This window comes from Penaeus chinensis, chromosome 17 (assembly GCF_019202785.1).
Source record: "Penaeus chinensis breed Huanghai No. 1 chromosome 17, ASM1920278v2, whole genome shotgun sequence".
Classification (NCBI taxonomy): Eukaryota; Metazoa; Arthropoda; class Malacostraca; order Decapoda; family Penaeidae; genus Penaeus; species Penaeus chinensis.
The window spans coordinates 5,070,989-5,094,220 of record NC_061835.1 but is presented as its reverse complement, the minus strand read 5'-3'; the positions used below and the strand labels follow the sequence as shown (position 1 = coordinate 5,094,220).

General features: G+C 44.9%; 1 protein-coding gene across 4 annotated transcripts in view; it reads left to right on the top strand.

The window, feature by feature from the left end:
* Nucleotides 1-23,232, top strand: part of LOC125033890 — a 31,486-nt gene that overhangs the window by 3,185 nt on the left and 5,069 nt on the right. For 2 of the 4 annotated variants that reach the window (XR_007115634.1, XR_007115636.1), the window contains exon 1: nucleotides 11,537-11,923. The exons of 1 other annotated variant lie outside the window; for it this stretch is intronic. The gene's annotated coding sequence lies outside the window, so the exon portion shown is untranslated. Of the gene's footprint in view, nucleotides 1-11,536; nucleotides 11,924-12,420; nucleotides 12,514-23,232 lie in introns of those variants that run through there. One more of the 4 variants, XR_007115635.1, reaches the window with a different exon arrangement.

Genomic DNA, 23,232 nt, shown 5'->3' with positions numbered 1-23,232 from the left:
GAGCGTTCAAAAGTTCAAGCAACCAAACTTTGTGAAAAAAACAGCAGAAAAATTAAATCAATAAATCAAATAAGTGAAACCACAAGCATATACGCACGGGTCCATTAAGTTTAGATTAAACAATTACATTTCTTAGCGAAAACAGGATCAAGACAGGGGCAGCGCACCGTGGCCAAAAGGCATCAGGGCTCGTAACAATTTTCCTCCCATTCGAAATCCAGAAAGTTTCCTGCATTATGAAGCCTGCGACGACGAGCACAATGGACGCCTCTTCGAAAATTTACTGACGATTGACTTGGAGCCGAATAATTAGTGGGACTTTTCGCAAACTTTTAATGAGGTCGAAGATGTGCAATTTCGAACCGTCGTTTCACTAATGAGGCGTTATCGATTTGTTTTTTTTGCTTTTAATCTTATAATCATTTGTCAACTTTATTGCGCAGCCAGATGCCTATGTATATTGAAGTTAATAGCTCATTTCCGGACTTGAGAAATTATATACGTAATTAGCATCTGGTCATATATTGCGCTCGATTCCCATCCGAAATGTTTTAAAGGTTCTGTTTCCTTATTCTCCGCCTCCGCCTCTACCTCAACTTCAGCCTCCACCCCCGCCTCCATCTCCACCTTCACCTTTACCTCCATCTTCACCTTCACCTCCACCTTCACCCCCATCTCCACCTTGCCCCACCCCCGACGAATGAACACCCACGCGCTGTGTGCTGCTCCTGAAATCTCAGCAGAATCGACCCAGATAAATCTAATAGCGGTTCATCAGTCGTAACCCAATACCACCGAATTTGATTTAAGCTCGAATTCTCGCGTGTAACGAAAGAAAGCCGCCGCTGAGTGATGTGCGAACGCTAAAGGGCCGCCGAAGGGGAGGAGGGGCGTCAGTCCAACGGGGAAAGGGGAGGGGCATCAGGCGGCCAGGGAAAGGGGAGGGGCATCAGACGGCCAGGGAAAGGGGAGGGGCATCAGACGGCCAGGGAAAGGGGAGGGGCATCAGACGGCCAGGGAAAGGGGAGGGGCATCAGACGGCCAGGGAAAGGGGAGGGGCATCAGACGGCCAGGGAAAGGGGAGGGGCATCAGGCGGCCAGGGAAAGGGGAGGGGCATCAGGCGGCCAGGGAAAGGGGAGGGGCATCAGCCGGCCAGGGAAAGGGGAGGGGCATCAGACGGCTAGGGAAAGGGGAGGGGCATCAGACGGCCAGGGAAAGGGGAGGGGCATCAGCCGGCCGGGGAAAGGGGAGGGGCATCAGGCGGCCAGGGAAAGGGGAGGGGCATCAGACGGCCAGGGAAAGGGGAGGGGCATCAGGCGGCCAGGGAAAGGGGAGGGGCATCAGGCGGCCAGGGAAAGGGGAGGGGCATCAGGCGGCCAGGGAAAGGGGAGGGGCATCAGGCGGCCAGGGAAAGGGGAGGGGCATCAGGCGGCCAGGGAAAGGGGAGGGGCATCAGACGGCCGGGGCAAGGGGAGGGGCATCAGCCGGCCGGGGCAAGGGGAGGGGCATCAGACGGCCAGGGAAAGGGGAGGGGCATCAGACGGCCAGGGAAAGGGGAGGGGCATCAGCCGGCCGGGGCAAGGGGAGGGGCATCAGGCGGCCAGGGAAAGGGGAGGGGCATCAGACGGCCAGGGAAAGGGGAGGGGCATCAGCCGGCCGGGGCAAGGGGAGGGGCATCAGACGGCCAGGGAAAGGGGAGGGGCATCAGACGGCCAGGGAAAGGGGAGGGGCATCAGCCGGCCGGGGCAAGGGGAGGGGCATCAGGCGGCCAGGGAAAGGGGAGGGGCATCAGACGGCCAGGGAAAGGGGAGGGGCATCAGACGGCCAGGGAAAGGGGAGGGGCATCAGACGGCCAGGGAAAGGGGAGGGGCATCAGACGGCCAGGGAAAGGGGAGGGGCATCAGACGGCCAGGGAAAGGGGAGGGGCATCAGGCGGCTAGGGAAAGGGGAGGGGCATCAGACGGCTAGGGAAAGGGGAGGGGCATCAGACGGCCAGGGAAAGGGGAGGGGCATCAGACGGCCAGGGAAAGGGGAGGGGCATCAGACGGCCAGGGAAAGGGGAGGGGCATCAGGCGGCTAGGGAAAGGGGAGGGGCATCAGACGGCCAGGGAAAGGGGAGGGGCATCAGACGGCCAGGGAAAGGGGAGGGGCATCAGGACGGCCAGGGAAAGGGGAGGGGCATCAGACGGCCAGGGAAAGGGGAGGGGCATCAGGCGGCTAGGGAAAGGGGGAGGGGTAACAGGCACTGGAAGAAGGGTGGACAAGCAACACGGGGAAGGGGATGAGGCTGGGAGAAGGGAAGGGAAATGGGGTGGGGGAACAGGGAAGGGGGAGGGCAAAAGGCACCGGGGTAGGGGGAGGGGTAAAGGGCACTGGGGTAAGGGGAGGGGCAAGGTCTCTGGGGAAGGGGAGGAGGGGCAAGAGGGGCGTTGCGAAGCTTCACTGATAACCAGAAGGCGAGATAAGAGGCTCCTGCTGGCTGGCCGAAATAAAATACGGGAAGGTCGTGACGCGAACCAGGTTTCCGCGGCCGGGACGGGGTGGGAGAATGTTTGCCTTTGAAACAGCGCTGACGTTATCGGCACGGTATTTTACAACGCTGTGAAACATGGGAACGAAAGCAGACAGATTCTCGTAATAATTGGAAAAAAATATATACCTGTATTTCTGTACAATATAGTAAGGCGTGTAACTTAGTTTCCCTTTTGCCCGATTATTAACGCCAAATAACACTCTCTGTTTCTTTTAGCAAATCGTGAAGTACAAATGGAACGCGAAGAAAAGGCCACAATATCGCAGGTCATCTTATTGATTTTCTTATTACTTTCCCAACTCGGTGTTCCTGGAGGCCAACTCGGGCGTCTGAAAGGAGTGAATCTGACGAGAATTTATTGCTTGAAATTAATCTCCGAGGCAAGATTTACGAAGGAGAGGCTTTGATAAAAATGCGTGGTCAGGAGGCGGTTTGTTCGAATGTTCCCTATCAAACTGATGCAAGAAATCGGAGAAGATTTACGCCAGGAGCCATATCATCATCGTTGATATACGAAATGTATTTCTGTGCATAAAGCGTATTAGTGGATAGTTGTATAAAAACATAAAAAAAATCTTAAATTACTTCAAAATACAAAGTTCTTGTAGGAGCAACGATAGTCAAACGAAACACAGATCATTTATAAAAAAAAAGAATATATATATATTTATATATATGCTCTATCCTGAACTCGCGTGAAGCTATGACCTTCACCACTACCCTGCACTGAGAATGCAATTGTGTTATGCAACACAGTGTAGGTTTATACAGTCATAAACTACCACGCACGCATACTTTGTACTAGCTTTGGAATGACTAGAAGCCCACCATAACTTGTGTGTGACGTTTATGGCGACATAATGTTTAGTTCGACATACTAAAACATTTATCAGGGATGGGAAATCGGAGATACGGTAAATATTTGTTAATTAGTGCGTTATTTGCCAGTGCAAATACATGTTTTTTTTCTCTCTCTTTTTATTTCCAAGAATAAAAACTATCACGAGATAAAAAAAATAAAAATAACTTCAGACTATCTAGACGCCGAGAACACCGGTCAGGATATTACAAACTTTGGAAGTGTTAAACATCAACCATGAAACTTTACTTAATATAAAATTCTTAACAGTGTAACGCGAAAACACTCTTCCTTCCTCCGCATGTGGGGAAATTAAGAAAACGGGAAAACGAGGAAAATGGTATTAAAACGAAATAGAATAAAGCCTGATGAGCCAGTCACTCATCTTAAAGGAGAGCACCTGCTTTACTCTAAGATGAGTCCAGGCTATGGGGAAGGAAGAGGAGGAAAACAAAACGAAGAAAAAGTAGAAAACAAAAGACAACGAAGAAGATATTAGAGCCAAAAGAACTAACACCAATAACAAAAAAGAAAGAAAAAAAAAAAAAAAAAAAAAAAAAAAAAAACTTTCTGCGGTTCAGCTCGGCTTCGCCATTATGCTAAAAGGGGTGATATGTCAACAGGTGTGCGCATGCAGGTGCGGCTTCGTTAAAGACGTTGGCCTCCGCCATTCATTATCTCGCTATTCAAACTAGTTATTAGATCGTTTTTGCATTTCATATTCGCTGGGAACACGATCTGCGAGAAAGGTGGAGGACGAGAAGGAGGGTGAGAGGGAGGGAGGGAGGGTGATAGGGTGGGAGGGAGGGAGGGAGGGAGGGAGGGAGGGAGGGAGGGAGGGAGGGAGGGAGGGTGGGAGGGAGGGAGGGAGGGAGGGAGGGTGAGAGGGAAGGAGGGAGGGAGGGAGGGTGGGAGGGAGGGTGAGAGGGAGGAGGAAGGGAGGGAGGGTGAGAGGGAGGAGGAAGGGTGGGAGGGAGGGTGAGAGGGAGGAGGGAGGGAGGGAGGGAGGGAGGGAGGGAGGGAGGGAGGGTGAGAGGGAGGGAGGGAGGGAGGAAGGGTGGGAGGGAGGGTGAGAGGGAAGGAGGGAGGGTGAGAGGGAAGGAGGGAGGGAGGGAGGGAGGGAGGGAGGGAGGGTGAGAGGGAAGGAGGGAGGGAGGAAGGGTGGGAGGGAGGGTGAGAGGGAAGGAGGGAGGGAGGGAGGGAGGGTGGGAGGGAGGGAGGGAGGGTGAGAGGGGGAGGGAGGGTGAGAGGGAAGGAGGGTGAGAGGGAAGGAGGGAGGGAGGGAGGGACGGAGGGAGGGAGGGAGAGTGAGAGGGAGGGAGGGAGGGAGGGAGGGAGAGGGAGATTGAGGGGGGAGAGGGAGAGGGTGGGGGGAGAGGGAGAGGGTGGGGGGAGAGGGAGAGGGTGGGGGGAGAGGGAGAGGGTGGGGGGAGAGGGAGAGGGGGAGGGGGAGAGAGAGGGGGGAGAGGGGGAGGGGGAGGGAGAGGGGGGAGAGGGGGAGGGGGAGGGAGAGGGAGAGGGAGGGTGAGGGGGAGGGGGAGAGGGAGGGGGAGAGGGAGGGGGAGGGGGAGAGGGAGAGGGAGGGGGAGGGGGAGAGGGAGGGGGGGGGAGAGAGAAAGAGAAAGAATGAGAAAGAAAAAGACAGAATGGGAAAGAAAGAGAAAGAAAAAGCTAGGCAGATAGATAGATAGATAGATAGAAAGAGAGCGAGCAGCAGAATTCAGAACCGGACAGCCGGCCTGTTCCACCTCGAGCACCCGCCGCGCTGCACGGCACTCAGCCATTCCCAGGGCGCTGCAATTATTCCCGAATACTTCCCGACACAGTACCTCCATCGTGGCCCGGGAATGTCGTTCCCAGCTGCATGTATTCCGTCTGCCACGACCGAATTCCAATCCCGGAGTCCGATGCCTGGCCTTATAGTTGGTATTTTCTTAATTTACTATTACGACGTTTATCTCAGGGTTCGTATTCTCGCTCCTTGCAATTGCGCCTCCATTTTTGCAATCTCTCGCCGTCAGGTCTTTTCCTCCGGATTTAGGACCTCCGCTTTCATAATAACTTGAGAACTTCCTTCCCCGCCGCGTGTTGACGGAGGAACATCAGCTGCCTAATAACCTTCACGCCATCCATCTTCTATATTACTTTTTATCTATCCTCTTTTATTAAATGTTTAAAAAATTCTTAGGCCTAGTCCTCGATTCGAACCTAATGACCTCTAGTATTTGTTCGTTTGAATCAGCTAATTCCCGTTAATGTTTGTAGTCTGCCCTACTTTGGCCCTGCCATCAACGTGCTACAATCGTCCCCCCCCCCCCCCCCCCGAAAAAAACGCTTTATTGCTTTGCCATTATTCCGGTCCACGAAAGTCTTTCAATATAATCCATATCCTTGGGAAGTGGAGCACCTGTCCCTCGCCCTCACTTCGATCTCCCTCGCTGGCGCTAGGGCTGCCGTTTGATGGGGTCTGCGCTGGCTGCCCGCCCTCGATCCCCGCTCTCGACTTCCACTCTTGTTATCGGTGTCGGGATGTCAAGCAAGACGTCACTCGCCGACCTGACGTCAGTAGGGATAACCCGAAAGGGGATCAACTTGTGGATTTTCGCCAACTGACAGCGAGATGGCGCGGAAGAGAGGGAGATGGAGGTGCGAGGAGGAAGAAGGGGGAAGAGAGAGGGAGAAGAGAGGGGAGTGTGAGAGGAGGGGGTGTAAGAGGGGGAGGGGGTGCGAGAGGAGGAGGGGAGTGCGAGAGGGGGAGGGGAGTGCGAGAGGGGGAGGGAACTGTGAGAGGGGTAAGGGAGTGTGAGAGGGGGGAAGGGAGTGTAAGAGGGGGGAAGGGAGTATGAAAGGGGGGAAGGGAGTGTGAAAGGGGGGAAGGGAGTGTGAGAGGAGGAGGGGGGTGAGAGAAGGAATGTGGAATGTGAGAGGAGGAGGGGGGTGAGAGAAGGAATGTGGAATGTGAGAGGAGGAGGGGGGTGAGAGAAGGAATGTGGAATGTGAGAGGAGGAGGGGGGTGAGAGAAGGAATGTGGAATGTGAGAGGAGGAGGGGGGTGAGAGGGGGAGGGGAATGTGAAAGGGGTTGGAAGCGGGAGGGGGAGGGGAGGGGGAGATGGAGAGGGAGATGGAAAGAAAGTTGGAGAGGATGTTAGAGCGGGGAGGGAGAGGGAAAGTGAGAAGAATTACATTAAATAGAGGAGAAAGAGAGGGATGGGCAAAAAGATAAATTGACAGATGGACGAGTGGAGAGAGACATACACTGACAACGGATAGAGGTAGAGAATGAAGCGATATTAATACCTTATGAATTCCTTGGGGCCTCCCTATGGCCACACAAATGGCATGTAACAAGGCAATAAATCAAGTCCATTGTGTGCGCCCCTCACCCCACGCCCACATAACGCCCATCTGTCCTCAGACGTTCATCCTTATCTTAGGAAGTCACGAAATCTAAATGATTGTCCTTCGATATTTTTTTTTATTTGATGGATAAGTCTGTACATACATATATTTTGTTTATAATTCATCTACTTAGTTTAGAGTTTTTGAGCCTTTATGAAAATGGAAAGAATTTTCTTGCTTTCATATTTGTTATGAGCAGTGATAAAAACTTTCGTCTTTTATATATGAAGTTTGGAACGCGATATGCAAGTGGAGAGAAACTATAAACATGCAACATCTAATAATGGTAGTTATGTACATCATTTGTTTTCACTTGAACCTGTGTTCATGATACAGCGTATCATGTCGCATCTCGGGGCCGCAATAAGAGAAAAATATTTTTTGCAAATTACTATTTTATCACATAATTAAAGAAGCAAAAGTATTTCAAGCAAAAGTGAGTTTGTCCAAGTGTGAACAACCGAAAATCCATTAATGATAAAGCGAGCTTAAGTTTGCACATACAGTAAAGAGCTACATTCCATTTATCGCGAATTAATGAAAAGGTTTTTTAATTAAAGCCATTACGAGCCGATATAAAACACAACAACGTATTCCCTCTACTCGAAATACATTCCAATCACATTAATCTAATTTCGCCCGTTTTATTGATGGAGCTTTCAAGTATGGAATAAACATGTGAAGCGATAAATAGTTCCATTTAGCAGCTTGTGCAAAGCATCTGCCGCAATCAGCCATTAGTCGGCGCTGCTTGTATAACTAACCCGCTTGCAACTGGTCCACAGGCTGCAGGATTTATTTGTATTCAGATTTTAGATTTTTTTCCCAATTTTATTCATCTATCTATCTATTGATGTACGTACCTATCGTTAATTTATTTATCTACCTATTTTTGGTGGGGCTCGGATGGGATTGGTGGTGGTGGTGAGGAAGAGGAAGTAAGGATGATGACGATGACGACGACGAAGCTGCGGATGATGATAAAGGCGAATTCTGCCTAACCGCCGCCCCCGCCCTCTGCTCGCCCTCAGAGGCCATCAGGATAACATTTCCAGCGGAGAGGAGAGCGAGCGAGCCGGGCGAGCAGGTGAGCCGCGGCGCCGCCCACGGAGCATCTCGGGGCCGCCTTCGCCTCGCCTCGATGGCCGCGATACTCCAATCAATATTTTTTATTTCATTTTTTTTTTCTGTATATATCTCGGGGAAGGACCTGTGTGGTGTCGTACGGTTTTGTGTGGTGCTCTTGCTTAGAGCTGTGTGTGCGGTGGTACCGTGTTCTAGTTTTGGCGCGGTGTGGTGATATCGTGTAGTGCAGCGTACTGCAGTGTGGTATGGTGTCGCGTGGTATGGTATCGCGTGGTATGGTATCTCGTGGTATGGTATCGCGTGGTATGGTATCGCGTAGTATGGCGTCGTATAGTACGGCGTATCATGTCGCATCAAGCTGGGTCCCACCACGTCATCTCGCGTCCCATCGAAGTCGCGTCACCTCCTCACCTCTGACCTTTTCGCGCGCGGCGATTCGACCGGCTTTTGTTTCGCGCGCGATGCCATGCCTTTCATCTCGCGCGACCCTCGTTCGCGACCCTCGAGACGCCGCGGGCCTCGCTTTGTAATGATGTTATTTATACGTGTCTTGTATATATACCGTGTGTGTGTGTTTGTTTGTTTACATGACGCCCGTTTGTGTTAACCTGTTTGTCTTGATATCAGTTTGTTTGTGTGTGCCTTTGCATGGAGTGTATGGATGCTTTTTACTTGTCCCCTTTTCGTACACACGCCCCACGTATATATGTGTGTGTGTGAGTGTGTGTGAGTGTGTGTGAGTGTGTGTGAGTGTGTGTGTGTGTGTGTGTGTGTGTGTGTGTGTGTGTGTGTGTGTGTGTGTGTGTGTGTGTGTGTGTGTGTGTGTGTGTGTGTGTGTGTGAGTGTGTGTGAGTGTGTGTGAGTGTGTGTGTGTGTGTGTGTGTGTGTGTGTGTGTGTGTGTGTGTGAGTGTGTGTGAGTGTGTGTGAGTGTGTGTGTGTGTGTGTGTGTGTGTGTGTGTGTGTGTGTGTGTGTGTGTGTGTGTGTGTGTGTGTGTGTGTGTGTGTGTGTGTGTGTGTGTGTGTGTGTGTGTGGGTGTGTGTAAACACGACACCAAAGAAACATGGAAAACATTTGAAAAAAAACACCAAATAAACAACTCCCCCCGCCCCCCCACATACACTTGATTAGATTCCTAAAGTAGTATAGAACATCTAAACCACTACTTCGCTATTATCGGTAGACATGAACAGAAAGCTGCTTCCAGGGACCTACAATACACAAGGACAAGGCTTTCAACGAAGGCTTCTGGACCACAGTCAATAAGAGAAGAAACAACAGTCTTAATAAAACACCAACGTGAAACGAATGCTGTAGGAGTGGATTGCATCGTTTTTTGATTCGCCAAAGAAAGCTTACCTGCAATTGCATTCTATTTAACTGTCATTATAAACACATTTATATCCACCGGTACAAACCCATAACTTTGGAAACATGGCATCGTAACACTTGTTTTCAAATCAGGAGATGCAGACAAGTGAATAATCGTCTTCCAATAATTTTACTCCCAGTGATATCTAAAGTGCTTTATAAAAGTAATCAATAATCTTAGAATCCGATTTCTGAAACTCAACATGGATTTAGAAATAAGCAATCCACCGAAAAAGAATCTACTCACACAGTGTGATCTATCAAAAGCAATTGACATCCCTGAACTTTTGCATAACAAAATGAATAATCATAGAATTGATAAAAAGTCTATTCACAAGAACGCAGTCAGTCAAAATTCGTAATGACATGTCATCTAAGAAACCAGTCTCTTTCGGTGTCCCACAAGGCTCCATAATAGGCCTGATCTTATTCACTGTTTTCATTAACGACCTATTAATCATTGCAAACAACTTTCTTTGTTCAACATGCCAATGACTCAGGTCCTTCGTGCTGCCCCTATAAGTAATTTAAGTTAACTGATAAGAAATGTTCAAATGACATTTACAAAAGTAAAGATGTATATTGACTATAATGGCCTCAAACTATATCCTGATATAATTCAATGCATCTTTATTGGCATCGGCAAAACATAGCCATAATTCCCACAAAGACAATCACATAATTTGAAGGCTGTCATATTAATCCATGCATTTCAGTTAAAAATCTAGAAGTACACATATACAGATAAATGACTTTTGAGACGCACATAGACAACATCTAAAGAAAGTAACTGGCACACTGATATGCCTAAATCACATAATAAACAAAATCTCCGTTAGTGTTCCACAAATGAGGCTCAACCAACAAAACTCAAATACAAAAAACACAAAAACTACAACAATTTTGCCGCAAGACTGGCAATAGGCAATTCAAATAAAAATGACCACATACACCCCCATATATAAACACATTAACCTATGTATACTCATTCATAAATTCATAAAGAGTGACTATCCTCACTGGTTAATGCCTTTACAAACAAAGGGTAACACAACATGCGTTCAAACCAGACAGATTAACACGGTAATACACGGAAAAAGGTCAAGACAAATGTAAATACGAGGAACCGAGTACATGTACCATGTATAGGGAGACTCACTCACTCACTCACTCACTCACTCACTCACTCACTCACTCACTCACTCACTCACTCACTCACTCACTCACTCACTCACTCACACAACGACAAAAACAACAAAAAAACACCCGAACTGTGCGGGCGAGGCGCGGCCGCACGGAGCACGATGCCCTCCATTTCCTCCCCGGAGGTTGGCGACACAAGATAGCTGATTTCCAGTCCAGAATGAGCCACATGCTCCTCTTCCCTTCCTACGTTTCCTCCTCACTACTCCTATCTCCCTCCCTCCCCTTTTCCCTCCCTCCTCCCTCCCTTACGTCCCTCCATTCATCTTTTCTCATTTTCTCTCCTCTCCTCCCTCTCCCTTCTTTCTTTCCTTCCTCACTCTTCTTTAAATTCTTCTCTGTTTTCCTGTTTCCTCCCTCTCCCTACCTTATCCCTCCTTCCCTCTTCCCCACCTTTCTCCTATTCCATTCTCGCTCCTCTTCCCCCTCCTCCCTCTCCTCTTTCCCTCTCCCTCATTGCTTCATATCCCCTCTAACTTCCCCTCTCCTTCTCTCCATTCCTAACTTTCTTTCTTCCCACCCCCATATTTATTTCTCCTGTACCCCTTCCTCCTTTCGTCTATACCCTCTCCTCTCCTCATCCCCCCTCCTTTTCTCTCCTCTCCTCCTATCTATACCCTTCCTCCCCTCTCCTCTATACCCCTCCTCTCCTCTCCCCCTTCCTTCTCTCCTCTCCCCCTTCCTCCCCTCCTTGCCACTCTCTGAACTCCCTTCTCTTCCGCTGATACAGTAATTTGTGCGCACCAAAAATGCAATAAAGAGTTACTCAACTTATGCAAAATCTCTACAGCCAAATAACTGATGAATATGACTTGCGAAAAATTACATTTACAGGTTGTAGCGCGAAATTATACGTACATCCGCTTCATGGATATTGCACATGGAACATATATTTTCATCTTGATTTAAATATTGAGACATCATATCTCTTTCTTAATAACTGAAAATCTAGACTTGTAATGGCGAATCCTAGTGAATGTGCAAGTTCCATGGCTTTAACGGCTCGTTGTTATAAAGCAATCAGTCGTCGTATTTCCCCTTTCTTTCCGGTGCACTAAACACTAACGCAACAGCATCAAAGTTGAGGTCGTGTAGTCGTGTCGCCTTAGTGCCATGCAGTCCTCCTCAAGGCCTGTTTAAACGACTAAGGAGCTGGGGCGGCCTCGCTCATACTGCACTCGGGGAGGTTTTCCCTCGGCCCGACAGACACTGCACGCGCGTGCACGGTACCAGCCCGCCCGGCCTCGCCTAGCTGCCTGGGAACGTTCCCTCAAGGTCGCCCGCCAGCCGGCCTATATCGGCTTCGGATAATTTCCCGTCGCGGAATCCGTCGCTATTATCTCTCGACGCTTTGGGGTCGGCGTGGGCGCGCAGTCCCCTGCTGGAGTCCGGGACACGAGCTTTCGGTTCTGCGCTTGTGATTTACGGAACACTCAGGCCCTTGAGTGCGTCCGGAATATTCCAAATGGCGGTAAGTAAACACAAGCCACTCTAAATGAGGTGTTTTTCATGTCTTTATTATTTTCTGTCTGCCTGCTTACCCACCCATACCTCTCTCTCCCTCCCGCCACTCCCACTTCTCCAAACGGCCCAAACTCGAGCGAGCGCTGGCGGCTCCAAGGGCGTCATTCTCGCCCAAGTTACCGGCCAATAATTCTGACCGTAAACCCGCAGGGCGTAAGACAAAGCTACACCGCCGAGATGCTTCGACAATTAATGAAGCGCGTATTTCATTGTATTTCGCTGTTTATAGGAAAGAATCACAACAGACCGAACAAATAAGCGCTAGTTATTCTACTGTCCAATTTTTAGGACATTGGACTTTTTATTCGTACTGTCATGGCCATTTTCCCCAATCACCATTAATATGAATTATTCTTTAATTGCTGATGAGATAAATGTATATAATAATATCTTATCAGTAAAATCCTCATAGTGGTTTTCTTATGCAATAAATTATCTACACATAAAGGCGGTTCGGAGACAGCGTCAGCGATCCCGCGCTGCTAGTTTCATTACCGCAAGCGCGCTCGCCTCCCTTTGATCAACCAACCTCATGAAGTATGTATATGAGGGTCCTTTGTTCACATTAACTGGGGATTCACGCACGAACACACCAGCGCCTACGGTTCATACGTACATGTATACGCTAACACAAACACAAACATGCAAACACAAACACGCACACACGTCCTCCCCGCACCAAGCCACATGAAATGATGATGAAAAGGCGGAAATGGAGGAAAACATACGCGGGATGAAATCCAAGGCAGCAAAATCCTCACGGCCGAGGAGTCCCGAGCAGTTCCGAGGTTGCCGCTGTAATTACGGGCGCGCCCAAGAGACCCGCCGTCTTCCTACTCTTTTCGCCGACGGGTATTATGATACATGTTCTAAATCCCTGCTTGTGGCAAGAAAAAAGAACATTGATATCACATTAAATCTCTTGCTATTGAAATCATCTTTAAAACAATGCAGCACGGTATTTTGTACAATAGTCATTCAGAGATAAAAAAAAAAACAACAAAAAAAACACTGATTCAGCAATGAAAATCATGATTCCCAAACTATGGTTACACTAAGAGAAAACTACATACTACATACATATATTCATATACATCTATATATACATATAAGAAAGTATATATTTATAAATATATATATATTTATATATATATCTATATTTATATATATATTTATATATATATATTTATATATATATATCTATATATATATATGTATTTATAAATATATATATATTTATATATATATATATATATATATATATATTTATAGATATATATATGTATTTATAAATACATATATATATATATATATATCTATATATATATATTTATAGATATATATATGTATTTATAAATATATATATATATATATATATATATATATATATATATATATATGTATATATATATATATATAAATATATATATATATTGGCCCGTCGCCTCCCTCCAGACGGCGGGGAAACCTGCCTAACGCACCCTTTCCGCGGCGGAGCCCGACCGCGTTTGGCTAAGGTTTACAGGCGCCGCTAACGATATTAGAACTTCGCTCTAGTTTGCCTGCTCTCTCTCCCGCCTTGCATCCTTAACTTAATTTTGATGCGTTTTTCTTTCAAAGCTTTTCGTGTCTTATTTTTTGTTTGATCGACGGTTTTCTGTTTTTTTTTTGTTTTTTTTTTTGTCTTGATTTTTTATTTTGATCAACTGAATGTTTTTATTTCTTTATGTGGAAAAGCGAGAGCTCGTTCCACTGCCAGGAGACCTAAGAGTTACTTTTGAAACATGAAAAGGTTAAGAAAGTAGTTTTACTCTCATTCGTGTTATGTGGTTCCTTTCTTGATCGACAATCCGAAATTCCTTTCTGTCTTTTCGAGGTCAAGACAGAGTCTGCCGGGGCTGGGGGCATCAACCCTCCCCTCGGACAGTGCCCGAATGGCACGTCCAGTCACAGGAACTTATATTGCTGAATAGATTTTGCAACGTGGAGTTGGGGACTCAGTCTCTGGCGAGTGCGTCCGTACTCGACCGAATAAATTAAGAAAAAAATAAAAGTAAGGAACTAAATAAAAGCATAGTTTATAACGTAATAAATGGTCGCCGTGGCCCATGCGTCTTCGGCACTCTGACTAAAGCCAACAAAGCTTCTCCAATGATATTCTGCCAAGAAGGACACACCATTCGTCAAGGGAAGGATATATACATTTTTTAAAAATCATTATTGTAAATCACTATGGTTGTATTGCTCTATCATTTTATGTAGGTTTTATTCCCCAACTCCACCACTACCTCGGACTACATATTGAGTAGAATTTAATTTGCTAATTTATTCGTTGACGTCTGGTTTGTAATGAAATAGGACGCTGAGGCTGGTTTGCCTCTGGCAGAGCTGCTCCTATTTTTGCGATGACTGAAGGTCGAAGGAGAGATGTTGGATAGAGTAAAAAGAGGGTTTGAATGTTTGGAATACATCGAGATCGATGAAGGTGGGATATGGGATGATATGGGATGATTTATTATTCGGGCTGATGAGGTTTGATGAGGATTTTTGGTAGATCAAGAAATCTGGGGAGATCATGGAAAATCTGAGGGTAGAATAAGTAGAAATCGAAATGTATATTAAAATCAACTGCGGAGGTCTGCACTCTCTAAGTGCCTTCTAGTTTGACAACTAATCGCTTGGAAAGTCCAGAAAAAGTACATTCGATATTTATCAAACTATTCCATATAAAAATACGTTACTTTTTACATTTTGCAGTTAGCGATAACGATTTGATTGAAGAATTATACCTTGGAATTTACCTGCATGTCGCTAACGGGTCCGCAACCTTTTAATGTACGCATGTTCGAAACTGTAATCATGCAGGCCCAAGCAGAGGGCAAGGAGCTTACCTATGGGCGAATGACGTAATGCCATTTTGATGTTCACATGTCGCCTCGGGGATGGAGCGCCTTCCTCGCGCTGGACGAAGAACCGAACGTTCGAAGTCATTTTGGATGATTCAGCGCCAGATTCACTGAAATATTCACCCATAACGCACACTCATAGACATCACCTGCTTAAGCCTTGGACACAGCGCCCACTCGTCGCTCGCCAAGGTTTCGAAACAACGAGTCTTCAAAGCGCAGGTTGCCAACTCAAGATTTTAGATGGAGTAAGACTCTAAAGAGCGCTAAGCTTACTAAAATGACAACTACTAAAGGCTCTTCGAACTATTTCTGCTCTTCGACACCGAATTATTAAAACAAGACTCGCTTCTCAAATGTAAAACAGTAATTCCCAATCCGCGATCTCCTGGGTGTCGTTGACTCGGGGTTTGGAAACGATGTCGCGATTAGGAGGATTCGTGAGCTTTCAGTGATGCAGTGTTTTCAGCAATTTTTCGTGTATGTAAATGTCACTAAAATCTCTGTAAAAATATATCTTTATTTCGCGCCAAAAGCGTTAAGTTTGTAACTCCGTCAAAGCAATTACATGGTACTGTATTCAGAAACGGTTATAAGCAATTTCGAAGCTATGATAAATAGGAACTGTTTTGAATTAAAATGGCGTTAATACTGTGGAAATTGGAGTGTTCCATTAGTTTATAGGAATCAGTAAATTGAACACAGAAAAACAGCGCTGAAAGAAAAAATTCAAGCGTTTGAGGGTTGAACCATAATGGGGAATAAGACAGATAAAAGTGTAGCGGACTCTCTGGAATAATCTGAAAAAAAAGAACTTTCTACCTGTTTGGAGGGCTATTAGCTTGTCGGAATGCAAGACATCCTTCAGACTGAAACGGATTCCGAGCTTGGAAGCGGGAAGGATCACTCGAGTTTGAGAGGGCGCTGACAGGTCGGCGGAGGGAGTTCAGTTAGCCATAGGGAGGGAAGTATGGGACTCATATCATATACGTCAGTAGGAGAGAAAACTAACTGACGTGGTAAGTAAGGTCGGTGTCTTCTTGAGTCATACTAGTCCCCTTTTGGCACCTTTTGAGGGGACGAGATATTGCATGTATGTTATAATATTTTTTGGCAATGCCTCGTCATGCGAATTTGATTTACTATTAAGAATAATCGATAATTGAAGTTCAGTAAAAGGAGATAATGGGCTTTACGTGTATATAATTGGGGGAAATACTACAAAAAAAAGCATTAGTAACAACAATGTTCTGACTGATTACTATCCATAGACTTGTATATCAGTGGAATATAAGATATATTGCCCCTTAAAAAACATACTAGAGTCCAATAACTCAGTGATATTTGTATACATATCCATTTTTCTGTCTATGATTACGAATTGAGAGAGAGAGAGGGAGAGAGAGAGAGAGAGAGGGAGAGAGAGAGAGAGAGGAGAGAGAGAGAGAGAGGAGAGAGAGAGCGAGGGAGAGAGAGAGAGAGAGAGAGAGAAAGAGAAAGAGAGAGAGAGTTAGGTAAATAGCGACAGATAGATAGCTAGATTGAAGACTAGAGAGAGAGGATGAGCGGGAGGGGAGACAGTGAGAGGAGAGAGGAGAGAGGGAAGGAGAGAGAGAGAGAGAGAGAGATAGCGATGATAGAGAGAGAGAGAGTAGATTTGAAGAGACGAGAGACGATGAGAAGAGAGGAGGCAGGCGGTTGTAAGATACGAGGAGAGGAGAGGAGGAGAGACACTGGGGGAAGAGTAGGGGTTGAGACGAACGAGGATGGATGGAGGACTGAGATGTGATGGGAAGGAGAATGAAGAGTGCGGAAAGAGAGAGAGGAGATCGAGGATGATGACTGACAGACGATGATATGGGAGGAAGAGTGAGAGAGATAGATAGAGTGGATTGCGGAAGATGTGCGGAGAGGTAGGATGGTCGACGGCGTGGGATGAGTACGAGAGAAGAGAGCGAGGGAGGATGAGAGAGAGAGAGAGTGAAAGACGAGAGAGAGAGGAGAGTTAGGGAGATAGAGACAGATAGATAGCTAGATTTAGATAGAGGGATAGAGAGAGAGATGGAGGGGGAGAAAATCGAGAGAAGAGAGAGATGGAGAGGGGGAGAGAGGAGAGAGAGTGAGATAGAGAGATAGACTGAGAGAGGAGAGAGGAGATAGATTGATAGATAGAGAGACGTGTGATGAGAGATTCAGCGGAGAGTGAAGAGAGAGGGAGAGATTGGATGCCGTGGGAGTGGTGGCAGAGATGAGAGAGAGAGGGTTTTGGATGTGGAGGTCGAATGACGGAGGGATGACCAAGATGGATGAGAGAGGACGCAGAGAGGAGTGATGAGGAGATGATCGAGAGTGATGTACGGAGTGAGAGTGAAGGTGAGGAGAGAATTTAGAGAGAGCAAGAAGGGATTTCTTCTGAGAGAGTGGGAGGAGGAGGTGGAGAGAGAGGATGACCTGTTGAGAGAGAGAGAGGGAAAGAGAGAGAGTCGGAGAGGAAGAGAGGTAGTGAAGAGAGTGAGATATTATATATATATATATATATTTATATATATATATATATAGATAGAAGAGAGAGAGAGAGACAAGAGAGAGAGGAGAGGAAGAGGAAACGAAAAGAGACGACGAGAGAGAGAGTGAGAAGGAGAGGGACGAAAAATGAGATGGAGAGAGAGAGGAGGATTGAGAGGTACTGTGACGAGAGAGAGAGAGCAGAGGAGAAGAGAGAGTTAGGAGGAAGTGAGAGGATGGAGGAGACGATGAAGAGAGGAGATGGGTGGGAGATGAGAAGAGAGATGCTGATGATGAGAGGATGAAGGGAGTGAAGGTGGAGAGACGAGGAGTGAGGGGAGAGGAGAGTAAGAAGAAGAGAGGAGAAGGCGAGATGGGAGGAGAGAGTAGTTGGATCGAGAGAGAGAGGATTTGGAGACAGAGTTAGAGGAGATTGGGCAGATGCTGTAGGGAGGACTGCAGTCGGAGAGTAGGATTGAGTAGTCGCAGGGCGAAAGAAGAGAGGAGAGAACGAGAAGAGGATGCTTGACGAGAAGGAGTGATGAGAGAAGAAGTGGGGTGAGAGCACTCTTCTGGGGGGGAGAGAGGACGAGAGGGAGAGTGAGAAAGAAAGACGAGAGTGAGAGACGGAGAAGAGAAAGGAGAGAGGAGAGAGAGAGAGGAAGATGAGATGAGAGCAGGGTAAAGGATGATTTAATCAATATTATTATCTTTTATCACGGAAAAGATCGGAGAGAAGGTAGGAAAGAGTGAGAGAGAGAGGGGGGGAGGGGGGGGGGGAGAGGAAGTAAGGCGAGAGACAGAGAGAGAGAGTGAGAGAGGAGAGAGGAGATGAGAGAGAGAGAGATTGGATGAGACTTTGAGAGAGAGGAAAAGGGGGGGGGGAGAAAGGAGAAGAGAAGAGAAAATACTGTGAGTGTTGAGAGAAGATGGAGGAGATGAGAGAGAGAGAGAGAAGAGACGTGAGAGAGAGAGAGACGATGAGACGATGAGAAGAGAAGAGAGAGAGAGATCGAGAGGTAAAAGAGAGAGTGAGAGGATAAAGAGAGAGATTGAGAGGAAGAGGAGAGGAGAGGAGAGAGATAGTGAGAGAGGGAGAACGAGAGAGGATGGGATTGTGGAGAGGAGAGAGAGAGAGAGAGAGAAAGACGTCTGCGTGTAGTGAGGGATAAGAGAGTAAAGATGTGGAAAGTAGAGAGAGAGGGGGAGAGGGAAATGGAGAGAAGATGAGAGAAAAAAAAAGATGCGAAGGAGGTGAGAGAGAAGGGAGAGAGAGAGAGGAGAGAGAGTGAGAGAGAAAGAGGAGACGATGGAGGAGAGAGAGATGAGAGAGAAGTGTGAGACCGATTGTGAGGATGTTGGAGAGGATGGGAGAGATGAGTGAGAAGAAGATCGATGAGAGGAGATGAGAGATTGCGGATAGAGAAGAACGCTCCTGATGAGGAGATGAGGATGATAGAGGAGAGGATGAGAGAGAGAGAGAGAAGAGATGATGAGAGAGAGAGAAGGACGAGAGAGAGGAATAAAAGAGGAAAAAAGAGAAAGTATGAGAGAGAGAGAGATGAGAGAGAAGAGGAAATCTAAAAAAAATATTAAACAAATAATGAAGATTACAATAAAGAAAAAGAGAATATAAGAAATTGGATATCAGAAAAAGATATGACGATAAGAGAATTCTAACTATTTAATAAAAATAAATATAAATAGATAGGGTATAAAAACAAAGAAAAACTAATAAATCCAACGAGAGAGTGAGAGAGAAGAAGAGCTGATGTAGAAAGAAGGAGAGAGAGGAGTGGAGCGAGAAGGAGGAGGCTGAGATTTGAGAGAGAGAGATGACGATGATGGGAAGAGCTGGAGAGGAGAGAGGAGAGTGAAGAGGCAGAGAGTGAATCCGAGGAGAGTGTGAGTGAGGAGAGGACAAGAGAGAGAGAGGAGAGAGAAAAAGAAAGATGATGAGAGAGAGGAGGAGAGAGAGGGAGAGGGGAGAAGAGAGGAGAGAGAGAGAAGGAGATGGAGAGGGAGAGGAGATGGGATGAGCGTCTGAAGGACGGAGTAGAAGAGGAGGCTTATTGAGAGAGTGAGAGTGAGGGGAGGGAATGGAGGAGGTCGGAGAGAGAGGAGAGTACTGAGACGAGAGAAAGTGATATGAGAGAGTGAGAGGATGGAGAGAGAGAGGAGAGAGAGTGAGAGGTATGGAGAGGAGCGATGATATGAGAGAGGGACAGAGAAGAGGAGGAGGGAGGAGGAGGATAGAGGGAAGGAAGGGAGAAGAAGAAAGATTAAGAGGAGAGGAAAGAAATGAGAATAGAGTAAGGGAAAGAGTGAGAGAGGTGGGGAAGGCAGGAGGACGAGTGGGAGCTTGAGATTGGACGTTGGAGGGGACGCGGATGACGGAGTATAAAGTGAGAGAAGGTTTTAGATGATCTGATGAGACAGAGATGACGAGATGAGATCCCCCATCCTTGTCGTAGAAGGAGCGACCAACGGCCAAGCAAACACGAAGGACCGGGATTAATCAAGGAGGAATTTGGCCCCTCCGCTTTAGCTTTAGTATTTTTTCAATTTTCTTTTAATTTTTCAATGTTAGCTATGGTTAATTTTTTGCGCGTGTGTGTTGTGTGTAGAAAAACACACACACAACACACACACACTTTATATACATGTTTTTTAAAGTTTTTTATATTATATATATATCTTATATATATATATAAAAATATACATACTATATATTGTAATATATTTATATATATATATTATATATTATTATATTAACATACATATATGTAATATTGATATATATATATAATATAAAATATATTCATACATATATATACATATATAGTTATATATATAATATATATATTATATATATTATATATATATAATAATAATAATAATAATTATAATATATCATACATATATATATATACATACATATATATATATATATATATGTATGTATGTTATGTATGTGTTATATTACACACAACACCACACACACACAAACAAACACAAACACACACACACACACACACACACCACACACACACACACACACACACACACACACACACACACAGACACACACACACACACACACACATATATATATATGTATATATACACATATATACATTCATATATATAAACATCTGTGTGTGTGTGTGTGTGTGTGTGTGTGTGTATATATATATATATATATATATATGTATATATATGTGTGTATATATATATATATATATATATATATATATATATATATATATATATATATATATATATATCAGGCAGGTAGTATGTGGTCCCAGATTTTGTTATCACAAAAAATATAATATTTTCTATTAAAAGAGGGAAAAACAACTGTCACATAGTCACTTCCTTTGCTAGTAAATTATTTTGAGCCAAAGGTACAAGTGTTATACGTCAAAATTTGTAATAAAATTCTCATACATGCAGAAATCTGATTATATTAAATCTGTGTTGAGAATATGACATTAAATATATTTCCTCGCGTCCTCGTTCAAGGATTATCTAATAATTTTTCATTACTGTCCTTTCTAATGTTTCTAATACACCAATACTGCCCCTACTATCCCTTTACCAATTGTACAAAATGAATTTGACACATGGTAGTTATTACCACAGGAGGCAAAATGAGTATCAAGTTCCCATGGTCGAGCCACGCCGGGCAATTTGGCGGCTGCTCGGATTCAAAAGCCCTTGCTTAATTATATCAGCACATACTGAAAATTGATACAAAGGTATGAATTAAAGAATTAATATTGCCGGCTAACCATGTACTAGAATTTTTTTTTTTTGGAAATGTAACATCATATCTTTTTCACGATGTTAACCACAGTGTCCTTTTTCACCCATATTTGTAGAATGCAACGGTACATGTTACTTATACGGTCGTATTGTTAAACGTTCCCGTTGGGCGGGCTTTCCTCCGCACTTTTCCGTTTTGCGAGCACGTGTGTGTGTATGTATGTATATATATATATATATATATATATATATATATATATATATATACATATATATGTATATATATACATAGTTTTTTAAAGACTAATGTTGCACCATTTCGCCTGAAAACTTCCCCATTGTTTTTTCAGTGCTTTATAATAGATTTCAGGAATTACCATATACTGATGACTCTCAGCCCCATATATATTCAGAAGAACTTTGCTCTTAATATATATACATATCCTTATTTAAGTGCATGTACATGTGGACCAAAGGCCCGAAATTGCATTTATTACATGTTTTGTTAATTTAAACCCTCATCTATAACATAAGTTTTCGATAAATCTACGTTAATGCACAACAGTCTTACATAAAGATTAAAGATGCTTCTGCTATAGATGAAAGTTTAAATTAACAAAACATTTAATAAACGCATTTTCGGGTAATTGGACGATCATGCCTTCATATATGTAGGCTTATGTATATAAATAGACATATAGGTTTTATAGAATTATAAAAAAACCACACACCAACAAATATAATATATTATATTTATATTATATATTATATATTTATATAATAATGGATAATACCATATATATATATATTTACTCATATCATACATTAATAATTCCATATATATATATATATATATTATATATATTTTAATTTCTTCTTATGTGTGTGTGGTGTGGTGTGTGTGGTGTGTGTGTTGTGTGTGTTGTGGTTGTGGTTTTCGGGGAGTTTTTAAAGGGGTTTTTTTTTATCCGTTAAATCTCGATTTTTTCCCAGTTTATGATGTTTAAAATTGCATCATTCAAAACTTTGATTTTTAAAAAGGGTCTGGGGGGGGTTTAAAATAAGAAAAAGAATAGGCGGTCTTGGTTGTTTTTATTTTTTTGGGAAAAATTTAGTTTTTTGCAATTTTTGGTAACCCTTACTTCCGACGTCCAAAGGTTTTAAAGAGCGATTGTAAAATTTGAAAATTTGGGAAAAATGACAGTTGGGGACTTTCAAGTCGGGTTTGACTCTGTTAAAAAAAAAAAGTCTTTAAATTTGGCTGTATATGTAATTTAGCAGCTTTGGCTTTACCATTGCTGGCCGTGGATGTTTGGGTCCCAAAAATCGTCCGAGGTAAAAAGCGAGGGGCGGCCAGGAATTTGAACTTTTCGGTTGCTGGGGGGGGTAAAGGGGGAGAAACCCCAAAGGGAAGGGTTGAGAAAAGGGAAAGGGGGGGGATTGGGGGAAAAACGGGGGTTTTGATGGTTTTTGGGAAAGGGGGTGGGTGCGGGGAGGGCAAGAGAGAGAGAGAGAGAGAGAGAGAGAGAGGAGGAGAGGGGAGAGAGGAGAGAGAGGAGAGAGAGAAGAGAGGAGGAGAGAGAAGAGGGAGAGACGAGAGAGAGAAAAAGAGAGAGAGGAGAGAAAAAAAAAGGGGAGAGAGAAAGAGAAAGGGGGAGATTGAGAAGAGAAAAGGGGAAAAGAAAAAGGGAGAAAAGGAGAGAGGGAGAGAGGGAAGGGGGAGAGAGAGAGAGAGCGGAGAGAAAGGAGGGAAAGAAAAGGGGAAAAGGGGGAGAGAAGAGAAGAGAAGAGAGAAAAGCGAGAGAGAGAAAGGGGAAAAGAGAGCGAGGGGAGCGAGGAAGAGAGAGGGGGAAAAGAAAGAGAGAGAGAAGAGAGAAGAGAGAGGGGGAGCGAGAGAGAGAGGGAGAGAGAAGAGGAGAGAGAGAGAGAAAAAAGGAGAAAAAAAAAGAGAGAGAGAGAGAGAGAAGGGGAAAGAGAAGAAAGAGAGTAAAAAAACAAAGAGAAAAGAAAAAAAAAAAAAAGAAATGAAAAAAAAAAAAAAAGACAAAAAAAAGGAGGAGAAGAGAGAGAAAAG